Below are 13,626 nucleotides of genomic sequence, written 5' to 3' on the forward strand. Positions count from 1 at the left end.
ACTTTTGGGGAGAACCTACCAGAGTATGACCCCGATTGGCCCATAGGTGGCGCTACAGCAACCAAAAGTACTAAATTGCTCATAACTCATAGACCATTGGTCATCAAGCTTTTTACACCACTGTGATCCTTGGCTCAAGACGGACAAGGTGTATATTTCTGATTTCGATTTAAGTAAAAAACAAAAAAGTTATGTCGGATTATGTCCAAAACCTACTTTTGCGAACTAGTCCCTGGTTTTTCGCCCGATCGGAGCCATACCAGTCTAGGCCTATTCTCTGGACTCTCTAGGTCAATAATTATCGAAAAAAAAGTTGAAATTTTGCAATTGGGTGGCTGTAACAGGGTCATTTAGAAAAGGGGTGTGGCAAAATACAGTCAAAAGCCTATAAATCATAAATAAAAACTCAGAACTTCACAAAAATTGATGAGCATATGTGTCATAACATGGTGAAGAAGCATGCAAAGATTCATGGAGATTGGACTATAGGTGGCGCTATAACTGTTAAAAAGCTTCAAAACCATATATTTCCTATGGTAAATTGCCTGCATTAGCTGTAAATGTTCTTTTCCATCTACAATCATATAATGTTCATATCATAATGTTCAAAACCATCATAAATCATTTTAGAATGTGGCATATATTGGTAAATCATCCTATAACATGGTAAATCATACTAGAATGTGTTCAATTGTGGTAAACCATGCCAGAGCAGGGTAAATCATAGTGAATCATACTAGAACTTGGTATATCATGGTAAACTATGGTAAATCATGCTAGATTCATGGTAAATCATACTAGAACATGGTAAATCACACTAAAATTTGGTATATCATGGTAAATCATTCTAAAAAAAGGTCTATTACATAGGGGTGTGACGATAACCGCATCACCGCAATATCGCGTGAATGAGATGCCTACCGCGGTGTGAGGTCATCACCGCACTTTTTTTTTCTGCTGAAAGTTTTCTGTTCCTCTTCGTTACGTTGGGCGACGTTCCTCTCGTTACTTTATTTTAATGCAATACATGTTTATTCCAAGCACGCTGTATCTTTTTTTATGGGCAGGAGCGATGCTCAATTCACAAACGAATCACTCTTTTGAGTCGATTCTGTTTACAGACTTCAAACAAGTTGGCTGATCTGTCTAAATCGGTTCGCGAATCAGTTTGAATGATCTATAGAGTTTCCTGCACGCACTGAATCATTGAAGCGCTTTCAATTCACACTCGACTCGGAGTCGTAACAGGAAGATTTAAAAACATCAACATTATCCGTTTTTTAGACATATGCATTAATTTATAGGCTACATTAAATAAGCTTGTCCACAGTTTATGAAATGAACCCCACCCGTGGTAATGTGTGTGTATATTGCGCAGTGGCGTGCGAACTCGACATGAAAAATGCCTTTGCCTGCCTTAGACACTGTCCGTTAACCAGTTTAAACATGCTTGCAGAAATATACATTTGATTACATTTTGAATAACAGACGGAAGAAGATCTATCGATGTGCATTTGATCGTTGTTTGTGTTCAGATGTTCAGTAGCGGTCATGAGCGAGAGCACACGTGAAGTTAACTCTTTCTTCTCTGTGTCAATGGTTCCCTTTACATCCCTTTGAATGCAAAACTCTGCTGAGTCACTTTATTTCGACATTGTCTAATAATCCAAATGTAGTTGTAGTTTTCCTTGTGGTTTGTTGTGGTTTTCCTGTCAAGAAACCTGAAGACCGAAAAATAAAGCAGCAGGACTTGACGATTCACTTTAGCGGCCCAACAGCCGAATACTTGTTCAGACTATTGCCCTTTTATTTTGCCCTTTTTAAAAAAGGTTGTTTATGTTTAGCCTAATTAATAGTTAATTATTTTATTTACAATTTAATATAAATGTTAATTTGCTGTTAATAATAAAGAAAACTGCTTTATAATGATTAAAAGGTTGTTTAAGTTTACCATAATTCATAGTTCATTATTAATATTTACAATTTAATACAAATGTTAATTTGTTAATAAAGAATACTGCTTTATAATTATTCATTTCCATTATCATTTACAAGCTACATGCGTTCTTGATCGCGTCTGCAGTGTGTGACAGGCGCGGGTGAATTTTTTTGGGGGGGGGGTGGGTCGGTTAACCGCCAAACCGCGAGATTTGTTGCTTCTTCACCGCGGTAAGAAAAAATCCCATACCGTCACAGCCCTACTATTATGATGTCAGTGGTTAAATGGTTGCTACATAAAACTTAATGTCTTTTGATGCTTTTGAGCTTAACTGCCCTAACTGCCTGAACACCGCTAAATGCTGCTTGCAGCTTTAATTATTATTATTATTATTAATAACACTCATTTGCATCCAGTTGGACAACACATCGTTTTTATTAATATAATTGATGCATAAACAACAATCAGAATGGTAAAAAGAGAAGAAAGAAATACAACCACACTGACAGAGCAAGCAATAATCTCAGACAGCTTGTCTGAGATCATTTCTATGAGTAAAGTAACCAGCTGTAAAGCACAGCTCACTCGTGTGTACGAGCACCAGGCACGTTCTCTGCGAGACTTTCTAAACATAAATATCTATGGTTCTAACAACGTACTGGTTATATCACTGACGGATGGGCATAATCTTCAGGAACACTGACATTTCTCTGTTCTTGCTTTACTTCATCTGCCAGTAAAGCCTCACTCTTAATAGCTCTGCTGCCGCCTTGTTTCCAACAACTGGCCCCATCTTGATGTAATGATGGACAGGGCGGGGACGTGATTGGCTCGGATTGCATTTTCAATTCCGTATTGAACTTTGCTATATTTATTGTGGGACATTTAATAAAATGCAATCGCAAGTGTCTTGATGCAAATCATGCAATTAAGAAAAATAACATTTAAATTATCATTTTGCTCCAATTTTAGCTTGAACATGTTAAACATATCTAATAATTTATGTAATGCATTTTCATTTTACAACTTATAAAACGGTTAAAATATCTGTTTAAATCATGTTAAAACTCGTGTAGGAAATAGCAAATGTAAATTATATTATTGAATTTCAATTATCATTTTGCTCCAAATGTTGCACATATGGTATGGAAAATGTACATTTAAATGCAGAAATGCATTGTCGTTTTACACATTTCAAATTGAATATTTCTACCCATAAGCTTCCATATCAAGTATTCCACTTAGATGTGAAATCATTAAAATTGCCTTCAGGGTTGTAAGGAGTTAAAAGTGGAAGACAATAGAGAGCTTACATATCACTTGAAAGATTGGATGATAATGATGACAAGAAATCCGTAGTCGGTATCGGTTACAAAAATCATGATTGGAGGACCCCCTATAGTTTAGATTGTACATCTCATTCACTGTTCATCAGATACTAGAGATTTACAGCAAACGCTATAAAAGCACTAGCCTGGTCTCACCAGACTCTCGTACATTTCATAGAATTTGTACATAGAGTCTGGCACCGCTCCATTGACAAGCATTAACTTCCTTATAGGCGGGTACTCTATTGAAGTCTAAAACTATTGGATCTGCCCAGAGTCACTCTTGATCTGCCATAACCAATTGCGAACGTTTGGTCGTGACGTATGCCTAGCATTCTTCATAGCCAACTCATTCACCACTAACGGAGCGAGCTGGAAAATCAAACTTTTCCCGAACCTTTTTTTAGGGACAAGGGCCACAACATCATGGCCACCAACAAGACTAAGCAAAGATTGTTCTTGCTCCGGCTTTAACTTCTTGATATTTGGCAGCGTTGCCACAACGGACCGAATGGCTTCGCTCGCATCTTTCTCCGCTGCCATTACTGAACTACAACTCAAAATAACGCTCGACATCAACGTCATCATTCTCAGCCACTCCCTCTGTTCGCTGATTGGTCCGGTAAAAAATTTATCGGAGAAAACCAAAGACTACAGCACAATCCCGGACGTAGTACTGAAGGAAAATGAAAATTGAGCGGAAGTACGTAGGAGGGCAGAGCCAGGCTATAAAAGCACCGCATCATGCCAGCTTTTGAATGCTCTCGTTGTTCCCAACTCTACTGAATCATGAAAGTGTATACTATGATTTTTTCTTATGTTAGTGTTTACTAATCTATACTCATGTGCTGATCAGCTGTTTACTGTAAAACTCTGTAGACCCGCTGCCTTTTGGACACAATCACAGGCCTACAGCATAACAAAGCACACAAGGGCTGAGTAAGCAGACCACTTCTGACCTGACCATGCATAAACACAGAGGCAACAATCCCGGTGGCTCCGATATGCTGCGGCCCACTGCTAAGATAAGAGGTGTGCTGCCCTGGAGAGCATTTAATCTTTAACCAGCAACGGATTTGCCTATGAGCTCATTAAAGCAGTCCAGATCTGCAGGACGGAGCTATCTACTGTCATTCATCTGGAATTACCTGTGTGTGTGTGTGTGTGTGTGTGTGTGTGTGTGTGTGTGTGTGTGTGTGTGTGTGTGTGTGTGTGTGTGCGCGCGCATGTGTGCGTGACTCAGACTAACATGGCCTTAGGGGAGAGTGTGTAGGATATACAAACAGACATACAAACACATGCTTGACCCTGAATGACTGGTTTTATCTCTGCAGTCTGAATAGATGAGATGGCACACAGAACCAGACACACACTCACTCAAAGGGGAAACAGCAGTCTTCACAAAATCAACACAACACTCCCCTTCCACAGAGCCCTATCTGCAACTGCACAAAGACTCATCTTTATTACACGCACATAGCATTTGGCTGCTCATCTGCTGACTTTAAACATGATAATTTCACCACATTCACCTTTTACAAACAGAGGAAAGACCTGCTAGTGCAGGGGTCTCTGTTTCAGGCCTAGGACCTCTTTGTGGAATAAGAGAGAGCATGGACCCCCTGATGCATATTATACAAAGACTTTGGACTACAATAACATGCGCATGGTACTACACTGTTGTATGCACTTTGTAATGAGTACATTGCTTGCAGAAATTGTAAAATATCCGAGTTCTCCTGTGCTAGTTTGTCAAGTTATAAAATTATACATGTGATAGGAGAGACATTATGATAAAGAGAATGAGAGTTGAATTGAATTATGGGTAATGTGACAATGCAAAAAGGTCACTCGTGCTTTCTGTAATCACCAGATATGTGACTGATATTGCTGGAGAGAGGGAGAAATATATGAGCTACTTCAGCAGTGCTACTTTAAACACACCACACACACACACACACACACACACACACACACACACACACACACACACACACACACGAGAAAGGCTTCATTATGAACCACCTGGAAGTGCCACAGCCAGCTGCCAGATCAGCTGAATGTCATATGGGGTGTGTGTGTGTCTCATGCACACAGCCCATTGAAGACAGCAATAGCAGAACAACAGTGTGTGAACACAGCGGGGAGTAAGGAATGCTGCCTTTTTGTGTATTGTGTGGGTGTAGAGGATTTTGGGCCACCACTGTTGCTGCCCCTAAGGGTTTCCTGTCAGCTGAGGACAGAAGACCAGTGTGGGCATTACTGGGACTGAGCTGTAAGTGATGTGGTGACGTTAAACTCCTCCAAACTGCCCCGCTGTTTCACCCTGCCTGCACGACGCTCCAGCCCTCCAACACACTTACACACCAAGACGACAGCCGTAGACCTGGACAACAAACACAGAGTGAGAGCACTATGCCGTATGAACTGCGGGCCGATAAGGCACGGTCTGGACAAGTGTGTGTCTTATCTCCGGCTTCAGTTCTGCACACGCTGAGTTTGTTTAGCCATGTCTTATCGCCACCAGAGGGATTACAGCAGCTACTGTCACAAACTGCTGTTGTACTCTCAACGTTCACGTCTGGCACCAAAACTGATGCTGTATTGCTCACGTCACACACATAATAGCTCAAATCCACTGAGCTTTCCATTCAGCCCCCCTTAAAACTCATGACAACCAAAAGACCCCCCAATAAAACAACTAAAATATATCTCTTCTTATTCATGCTATATCAAACACTCACAATGATTTTGGTGAGAGCATGAAATTAAGCCTCAGTCATTCCAAACAACACAATGATATAATTAGCATTTTATTTTAGCTTTCCTGAAAACTATATCACGTCAAGCTTCACAGTCCTTACTTGTTTTCTGACTTGTAAATATGAAAGCAGAGACTTTCAACAACTCTGTTTTAAACTTCAGTAGCAAAAATTTAAATGTTAAAGTTATTTGTGCCATCCCTCAAAAAGGAAATTCTAATTTTTTTCTAGAATTGTACTGTTTTACAGTTTCCATTGAGACACAGTTTGATTGAAATTATGTACCTCTGACAGAAAAAAAATATTGTAGGAAAGTCCTTTATGAACAAATACATAAACGTTGAAATGAGTGCAGAGTTTCCGCTAGAAACAAATAGTGCCGATCAAAGTTATCGGCGAAGGTCTAGTTTTACGGACAATTTGATGATATGCTGGTCAAATATCGCCTCTTAATTAGTCAAGTTGAGGAAAACTGGAGGCAGGCTATGTAACTTAAATAACATAATCAGGTCAAATAGAATGCAACATGTGCAGTGGTGGCTGGTGATAATTATTTTTGGGGGGGCGGGGTGAAAATAAATTTCAGATAGCTGTTTGAGGTCTCTTACCCCTGTTATTGTCCACAAAACTTCAGTGCCGACACATTTCTTATGACAAGCGTGGGTGAAGCTCCAGGTGAAGCTCGTCCTCTGTCACTGGCTGCTGCTGGATTTGTAAATCGGGTTGGTCCGGTCCGAGATCCTTTATCCTTTTTTTTTTTTCTTCCAGCGAACGCCTTGTGAAAGGGTTTTTTTGTAAATCAATGACGGGTTAAATTTGTTTTAACTGCTGCCATTATCTCTACGAAAGTGATCAGCCTAGCAAGGTTTTGTCGAAGTCGCCTGCGCACTCGCAGTAGTGGCCAAGAGCGTAAAGTTAAATGACAGGGGATGAGAACCAATCAGATTGGATAAAATAACTGTATCAAATTCTGATTCGCCAGGGACACAGCGACCAGGGACGGCGGCGCCCCTGCGCCCTCTAATGACGAGCCGCCACTAGCTTAACTTTCAAATAGACGGAAAAAAACATGAACGTCCGGTGGTGGTGGAGCTTTCTGGCTCTGGACATCCGAGGCTTCAGGCGTTCCTGATTCACCATCGTCCGTCGCGTCTGGCCTCTGAAAAAAGCTTTTAATGCTAGTCTGCCTGGGCCTGGACATATTTGAAACATCTCACTCAATCGTTCGTTGTTTAGGTCTATATTACAGCCGTTTTAGGCGTGAGCTTTATTTGAAATGCAGCATGTGATGTTGTTTAATAACTTTCAAACTGTAGAGCCTGTTCCTTTATAACATAGCAAAAGGTCGGTGTATTTTTGCTTTTTATACATTTTAGGCTTATTCTCAAATTCAGATTGTGTTAGGGGGGCGTAATTATTAGGCCATTTTAATCGGACAATTTGACCGGAGAGATTTAATTTTGTCGGACATTTAATTTTTTTCCCGGCCATTGTCCGGTAATTACCGGACAACGGAAACTCTGTGAGTGTTTTGATATGATATGTTTTTCGTGATCTTTCATCCAGGCATAAAACTTTGCCTCTGAAATTACTTTTCTTTTCTGATGATGTAATAGGGCTGGGCGATATGGAGCAAAAAATATATCTCGATATATTTTGCTATATCTCGATATACGATATATATCTCGATATCTTTACAGGACAAATAACCCCCCAAAAACTACTGCAAAAACAAATATGCCAAAATACCACAGTCTTTTTTTTTAAGTGCAAAGAGGTAGACAGTTCATGTATGAACAAAGTGCTTCTGCGACATTTAAAAAAAAAATCCCTGTATACAAAAATGATAATTTAACTGTAAAATAAAGGAAGAAATAATACATATTGTCTTCTTTTCATTCAAAAATGAAACAACCCAAGGTAGGCAGTGCATATAGGAACAAAGTGCTTCTGCGCTTTTTCCATGTTGAATGAGACAACACGCAAGCAGTGTTGACAACTATTTTCAAAAGAAAGTAGCTAACGCCTTCCTTAAAAGTTAATTGCCGCTAGATAACGTCATACGCCAATTAGCATAGTCATGACGTCATCGCGTCGTTCTGCCTGCCAAATGTGTTTTCTCTCTAAATTCATGCTGACATTCTGTATTTAAACATAATATAATATGATATAATATATCCGAATGTCCAATAAAGCTGTTCTCATTTCCTATATTATTTTTGTCAGACAATAGAACAAGTAGCTATGATAGTGAATGACTACTTTTTTTATGTGTAACTGAATAGAGAGAGTTCGAAAGAAAGGAAATTAAAAAGGTCAAACAAAACTTTAAATATAAAACAAAAGAGAAGCAGATAAGTGACAAGTCCGTGGAAAAACAAAAAAACTGGCGCGCGCTCAACACATGAATGTGCTGCTGCTCGTCTCAGCCATTCACTGAACAAGGTAGATGCAGCTAGAGAGAGTGACGATAGGGAGAAAGCAAGAGCTCGCGCTTGCAGAACAGCACTGGCAACATCTGGAGATTACTGGGGTTTGTCTAAAAAGTAGCTAGATTTGTCACTTGTCGCCTTTTTATTTTATTTATTTTTTATGTTGCTAAAGGGGTCTGAAAAGTCGCTAAAATAGCGACAAAGGCGCTAAGTTGGCAACAGTGCACGCGAGGGGAGCGGGAACAAAAGCAAGGAGGCGGGGGCGAGCACGAGCACAGCACAGAGAAGGCAAACAAGCAAAGTGGCGAAATCAGAGTTAAATATAAACAATATATCGATATATACGATATGTCAAAATCCATATCGTGTTTAAAAAATATCTCAATATATTTGAAATAGAGATATCGCCCACCCCTATGATGTAATTAGTGAAGAAATAGTATTATTAACAAATAATTTCACAGCCTGACACATGTGACCCAAACAATTTAAAATCAAGTCCCGCTCTACATTATATCCAGCTTAATATTATATCAAATTGAGCCGCTAAACGCTGTATTATGTTGTCTTTAAAGCAATAAGCTCCTGTTTACTATTGCATTACACCGTATCAAATTCCCTCTTGAAAACACGATTTCTCTGGCATGTTTTACACAGCACAGACGCTGCTGAGTCTGATACGAAGGTGCTGACAGTTGAAAGGTCTGGTTTCCAGGTCACGGACGCTGAATGCTGCAACATGTCGAGGCCGATCTGGTGTCAAAGATAACATCAGATAACAGCTGTGAGTCGGGGACGCCCGTCACCGCCTGCCCTGCACATTTCCCAGCATGCCTGAGCATTTGCATATTCAGAGCCAGGGCTGTGTTTGACTAGGGTGGATAGGCAAATCAGAGCAGACTCTCTCTATGAGCTGAGGTCGTCACAAGATTGAACGATATGTAACTGACGGTTGCTTCTGTGCATGTGTGGTCTGTTGTGTGACTGCCTTGTAGCTACAGCTTGCACACAGGAAGTGCTCACTTAGCTGGTTTCTAGAATTCTTACACTATGTGGTTTGGTACAGCCACACAAAACGAGAAAATAAGTGTGTGCTCAGTGTTGTCAAATACAGCCCCCAGAGGGTGCTATCACATATAGGTGAAGGCTACATTAGGGGAAAACACTGGAGGACAGTGTGAAAATAGAAACATAGCCTAACCATATAAAAAAGCTTTCAGTTACAATAACTTCCTTCTTGTGTTGTTTACTCATTTACATTAGAGAATATGAAAGCAGGTGTTAATGAAAGCACATGGTGATGCCTCTAGTTTTCTTATCCTGTGTGCTGTTCATATAACAGCTGACATTTAATGGTTGGATGAGTGTAAGCAAAACACGTTGCATTGCATCTGATAAAACCCATGCGATTACTGTAGAGATCTGTTGAGACTCATCACAGAACATCAAACGCAAACACAGAGAAGAAAAGAGGAAGTCTGTCAGAAGTATACTGAAAGTGCCTCACGGTTTACAAAAGACAGCAAGGCTAGAGGTGTGAAATATAAAAAAGAACATTTCCACAGAAAGCTCATCTGCCCGCATATAATTGTATCCAATAATGCTAAATGATATTTAAGCTCTTTAACATTGTTGTTAAATAAAGATATGCAAAATGTTTTCGTACATTTTTTTGAGTTAATATAGTGTGAATTGTGTTTAATTTCAGAGTGTAAACCAGGGGTGTTCAATTCTGCTCCCGGAGGGCCACCTTCCAACAGAGTTTAGCTCCAACCACAATTAAACTGGACCAGAAAATCAAGGGCTGTGTCTGAATTCGCCCCCTATACCCTTAAAAAGGGCACTATTCGAGGGGACAGCCATTTGTAGTGGTGTCTGAAACAACAGTAGATGTTATTGACTGCACTAATTCAATCCCACAATGCACCACTATAACAAGTGTGCAACCGATCTACGCTCAACAGCTAGAGAATACCATAAGAGTCGCGTGTCGAATGAATTCCCGTCTCTGACAAGAAAATGGTGCCCACAATTGATTCAAATCATCCATCCATCCACTTTCCAAAACCGTTGGTCCAATGTGGCTACAGCGTAATAAATTCCTTTTTAATGGATTATTATATTGTTTAATTAAGTTTCATACATTATAGTTTCCATGACAGAGTTCAAGATAAATCTTTTCATTAGCTGCTAAGTTTCAAATGAATTTTAAATAGCAAGCACAAACTATGTAATAGCGGCAGCCCTTCCAGCGCACTCAGTGTCCGAGTTCACTCACTCATTTGTCTTCATCCACTTCTTCAAGTGGACTATATTAGTGGAGTAATGTAGGGAATAGTGAATGAAGGTATAGGGGGTGATTTCGAACACAGCCAAGGTTTTTAGGATGACTAGGCAGATGTGTTGGAGGAGGCTGCAAGCTGGCCCTACAGGAGCAGGACTAGACAACTTGAATGTGCGGGGCTTCTGGTGTCATCCGTTTCCACTTATTTGAGCTGTACAAAGACAGTCCGTTATGCTGCTTGATATTGTAAACTGGTTTTTGTTATCATATCACTTCATCGTAATCATATTAAATACTTTGGTATAGCTAGCATTTTACCACATACTGCACTTTGCCATTCTTCTACTTGTTTACCAATTGGACATTCACAGAAATTAGCTTACTTCCGTGATACAAAATAAGGTCATTATGAGAATGTCTCAACTGCTAAAATGAATGGCCATTATATAGCTAGAGATCCCATTTTCTAGATATTGTATCTGCCATTGACAAATCGCAACGTGCACAGACATGGATCTCAAAGATCTCAGGCTACGGGTGAGAATGCTTGTTTGGTTCCATGAGGATAAAGGCTAAGCACTGCATGAATGAAGGAGTAAGAGGGAGGAGACGAGGGTTTGAGAGGGCAGCAGGGGGTGCCTGTGAGCTTTTCAGCGGGGGTTTGCCCTCTGCAACGGCCCACAGCAGACAGGTGCTATACGACATGTTGACACAGCTGCTCTGCCACTTCCTGTTGATCCTTCTCAACAAGAGTGTCCATCAGAAAGTGTGAGGACACCCACGAGAGCCCCCGAAGAGAATACAGTTTTTTCAGAAAATCTGTTGTACATAAGAAGAAAAATCCCTTGGCAGGAAAACACCCTCATTATTTTCAAATCCGCCTGTAATTCTGGCAAACATCTCTTTGAGAGAGCTGCTCCGAAACGATGTTCTGTGCCCTTTCCCATTGCCATCAGAGTAAGGTCACGGCTTTGGGAGATAGTCAAATGTGAGTTCAGAGAAGGCAAATGTACCGTACCTCCTCCAGCACAGGGCTATGGAAACACATGCAAACGCAAGGGGTGTGTTAGCGACCGCTCTACTGGAAGTCTTTTCAAGGATTTGGTCGTGATGAGGACATGCAAAACTGGGTCAGCCTTTTTCTTTAGGCCCTGAATGTAAACACCAGAGATTACAGCGGCGAGCTTAATTACTTTTACAAGATCCACAGCTGCCTTTTACTGCCGACAATCTGTCACCGTGTTCAAAAAGTTAAGAGTAGCGTTATGACAAAACAGCATATTTATTAGTCATTGGAAGGATGGGATAAAAAAAAATCAGAAGAGACTCTGTTTTCCACAATCAAACAAATAACTAAGCATATTTACCAATACTGCTGAAAATATTCTGGTAGCCCTTTATGAAAACGGCAATAGGGGAACGCTAAAAAAAGCAGATTAAGGGACCAGGATGCTTTTCAGGAAGGTTATGTTATGATACAATATGTAAATGAATGAACTCAATAAAATAGCTGTGACTCACACCAGACCTTAGCCTAATGCTGTTTGACACAAGACTGTGAAAAAAACAACAACGCCAGAATCAAGCCAGAAGTGCCAAATGTAAGCCAGTTTTCGCCCAGAATCTGTTGCTATCTGGGTATGACCATGGAAGAGTGTCTAAACTATGTCATACTACACACATCTCCAACACACATTTCCTGCAAGAATTCAGTACATTAGTATAACTTATATCTCAGTCTGGATATGATCATGACACACGAGCCAAAATCCCATCCATCCATCAATACATATGGATTTTTGGTTACTATAAGCCACATTTAGACAGATAGATGGTACACAAAACATTTTTTCAAACAAAAAAAAGTTGTTTCATTAGACACTTCAAGTTATGAATGAGTAATGTGCCTTAATAAGCATTTTGTTAATGATAACTGTAAGAACAGCAAGCAGAATAGAGCTGTTTCAAAGCCCAATGAACTCTCAATCTAAAAATCTGCATTTTGAGACATCATAGTAGCATCATTAGCCGCTGACTCATGACGTCCTAAACTGCTGCTGTCTAGATAGGGAGCTGACTAGGTTTTGAGACACAGCCATGGTTATGACTCCAATAATCGCTGCTCTAACACATGCTTATATTCAGAAATAATAAATCCATTCAGGCCCAGAATGTTTATTGTTACGCAAATGAAAACAACACACACACACACACACACACACACACACACACACACACACACACACACACACACACACACACTAAACAATACATTCACGAGCGCGAGCGCGCACATAATACACACGCACGCTCTCGATGAGCACTGATACTCTTTATACAGCGACGGTTCCTTCTCTCTCCCCTATATAAAGCCACTATTTACACTATCATTCTTTTAAAGCTCTATATCAAATATATAAATATACAATCCTCTCACCTATAAAGAAAGTAAAATCCTATTTCCGTCTTATAAATGGAAAGTAGACGCGTTTATCCATCGTATCACAGCGCTCGGCAGTGCATTGTTGACACACTCGTCGACGGAGAGCCGAGCCGAGCGGAGCCGGTGACGGGAGGAGCTTCCTGTCTAATGTGGGCAAGGCCTACGTGAGGAGTTTCCCGCCTCAGGGAAGCGACGTAACCAATCCTCATACATCAAATTGGGTGCGTGAATGCATGCTACTAGGCTACGTCAGCGTGACTAAATTGATATTCATGAGATAATACTTCAGCATAGTGAGGAGAAGGGGGAAGGGTAACGAGCACCTGCTCTCAGGGGCCGGGCGCACCCTACATTAAGTGGCAGTGTTTCGAATTAAATTCTCTTTATACACAAGGAGAAATATCAACAACAGAGCAAGAAGAAAACTAGACTTAACAC

The 13,626-nt window shown here is 40.4% G+C and overlaps 1 protein-coding gene across 4 annotated transcripts in view; it reads right to left on the reverse strand.

The window, feature by feature from the left end:
• Positions 1 to 13,626, reverse strand: part of gse1b (Gse1 coiled-coil protein b) — a 391,870-nt gene that overhangs the window by 78,464 nt on the left and 299,780 nt on the right. The gene's annotated exons all lie outside the window — the stretch shown is intronic.

Source organism: Siphateles boraxobius, unplaced genomic scaffold (assembly GCF_051911475.1).
Source record: "Siphateles boraxobius isolate OS27281-9 unplaced genomic scaffold, OSU_SipBor_1 30, whole genome shotgun sequence".
NCBI classification, from domain to species: Eukaryota; Metazoa; Chordata; class Actinopteri; order Cypriniformes; family Leuciscidae; genus Siphateles; species Siphateles boraxobius.